This window comes from Petaurus breviceps, unplaced genomic scaffold (assembly GCF_028583685.1).
Source record: "Petaurus breviceps papuanus isolate PSGF00001 unplaced genomic scaffold, PetGlider_PUasm1.0 176, whole genome shotgun sequence".
Taxonomy (NCBI): domain Eukaryota; kingdom Metazoa; phylum Chordata; class Mammalia; order Diprotodontia; family Petauridae; genus Petaurus; species Petaurus breviceps.
In genome coordinates this window covers 24,441,408-24,444,037 of record NW_027185771.1, presented here as the reverse complement: position 1 = coordinate 24,444,037, position 2,630 = coordinate 24,441,408, and the positions used below count along the sequence as shown (strand labels likewise).

The 2,630-nt window shown below is 34.3% G+C and overlaps 1 non-coding gene across 1 annotated transcript; it reads right to left on the bottom strand.

Annotated features, from left to right (window-relative positions):
* Positions 1–1,116: 1,116 nt before the first annotated feature.
* Positions 1,117–1,220, bottom strand: LOC138159662 (U6 spliceosomal RNA). Its single transcript, XR_011167945.1, has one exon. It is a non-coding gene; the product is annotated as a U6 spliceosomal RNA (small nuclear RNA).
* Positions 1,221–2,630: the final 1,410 nt, after the last annotated feature.

Genomic DNA, 2,630 nt, shown 5'->3' with positions numbered 1-2,630 from the left:
TGTGCTGCTGGTCTGTGTTTCGGGTCTGTGCCATCATGGTCCATGGGGCCCTCTGCTCTACTCCCAGCGTGGTGTGATAAACCCTTCTTGTCAGCCTGCAAGGATGCCTTCAGCAGGAGATTTTTTTTTCTCTCTTTAACTTTTTGGGTTCTATAGCACTACAATTTGTTTAGAGCCATTTTTATAGGTATTGGAGGTGTTTGAAGCTCAAGCAAGTTTCTGCTTTTACTCTGCCATCTTATACGCTTACACATTTTACTCATGTATACATCCTATACATTTTAGAAATGAGACCCTTATCAGAGACATTGGCTGTAAAAAATGTTTCTCATCTTTCTGTTTCCCTTTTATTTTGGGTTGCATTGGCTTTGCTCATATAAAACCTTTTCAATATAATGTAATGAAAATTATCTATTTTCCATTTTATAATTTTCTTTATCCCTTGTTTGGTCATAAATTCTTCCCTTCTCCATAGATCTGACAGGCTAACTATTGCTTGTTCTCCTAATTTGTTTATGGTACCACCCATTATGTCTAAATCAAGTACGCATTTTCACCTATTCTTGGTATGCAGTGTAAGATGTTGGTCTATACCTAGTTTCTTTTTTCTTTTTTTTTTAGGTTTTAAATATTTGATTGATCAATTGGTACATGACTCTCATTAAAAACAGTATTTAGTTCAGATTGATTAAAAAATTCCCTGAGAAATGTAATAGCACAGTGGGTAAATCTTATCAAAGACACCCTGGTGACTGGTTCCAAGCCTTTCAGTGTTCAGTCTGATTAATGTAACCAATGGCTTTCAAGGCTCTTCAGCGTGGCCTCAGCATTAAGAGTAAATTCCTAGGAGGCTCTTTGCAGAGGCAGCCAAGGTGGACCCATTTGGATTCCAGAGACAAAAGTTATGATAGCTTTTGTATGTGCAACTCCCAAACCCCATTTGATTACATAGTTCATAAATTTCTGGATGTACAACTGGTAATTCGAAGTTAAGAAAAGGTCATGGCGATCAAAAGCTTCCAACGTCTAGTTTGATTTTTGCCCAGGTGGTGGTAGGTGCTGCCAAGAGAATAAGAAGTGCTAGTGATTCAGTAACTACAACAAAAAGATGCACCTAAACATATGTAACGCTTCACGAATTTGCATGTCATCCTTCCACCGGGGCCATGCTAATCTCTGTTTCGTTCCAATTATACTATATGTGCTGTTGAAGGGAGCACCTATACCTAGTTTCTGCCATACTGTTTTCCAGTTTTCCCAGCAGTTTTTGTCAAGTAGAGAGTTCTTATCTCAGAAGCTAGAGTTTTATGAAACCAGTACATTACTATAGTCATTGACTACTATATCTTATATACCTAAAGTATTCCACTGATCCACCATTCTATTTCTTAGGCAGTACCAAATAGTTCTGATGAACTCTGCTTTATATAAACGTTTTAAATCTGGTACAGTTATGTTAACTTTCTTTGCATTATGTTTCTATAAAATTCCCTTGATATTCTGGATGTTTTGTTCTTCCAGGTGAATTTTGTTATTTTTTTCTAGCTCTATAATTTTTTTTGGTAGTTTGATTGGAATGACACTGAATAAGTCAGTTAATTTAGGTAGAATCAACATTTTTATTATATTAGCTCAGTCTAATCATGATCAGCTGATATTTTCCCAGCTATTTAGAACTGGCTTTTTTTTATGTAACAAGTGTTTTGTAATCATGTTCACATAGTTCCTGGGTTTGTTTTGTCAGGTAGATTCCCAAATATTTTATATTGTCTAGAGTTATTTTAAATGGATTTTCTCTTTCTATCTCTTGCTGTTGGACTTATGTTAGTAATACATAGAAATGTGATGATCTATGGGGGTTTATTTTATATCCTGCAACTTTGTTAAAGTTGTTAATTATTCCCAGTAGTTTTTTACTTGATTTTCTATCATTCTCTAAATATATCATTATATCATCTGTAAAAAGTGATAGGTTTCTTCCATTCCTATTTTAATTCTTTCAATCTATTTTTCTTCTCTTATTGCTAAAGCTAACATTTCTAGCACAATATTGAATAACAATGGTGACAATGGAAATCCTTGTTTCAATCCTGATTTCTTTAGAAATGGCTCTATTTCATACCCATTACATATAATCTTTGTTGATGGTTTTGTACAGATGTTATTTATCATTTTAAAGAAAACCCCATTTGTTCTTATACTCTCTTGTGTTAAACAATAGGAATGGGTACTATATTTTTGTCACAAGCTTTTTCTGCATCTACTGATATAATTATTAGATCTGTTAATTTTGTTATTGATATGGTCAATAATGCTGGTAGTTTTCTTAATGTTAAACCAGCTCTGCATTCCTGTTATAAATTCCACCTGGTCATAATATATTATTGTCATGATAAGTGGCTGTAATTTTTTTTGCTAATATTATATTTAATCTTTTCTTTTTTTTTGCTTTTTGGAGGGCAGTTGGGGCTAAGTGACTTGCCCAATGTCAGATGGCTAGTAAGTGTTAGGTGTCTGAGGGTGGATTTGAACTCAGTTCCTCCTGACACAAGGGGCAGTGCTTTACTTACTGTGCCACCTATCTGCCTTGTTATTTAAAAATTTTGCATCAATATCCATTAGGAAAGTAG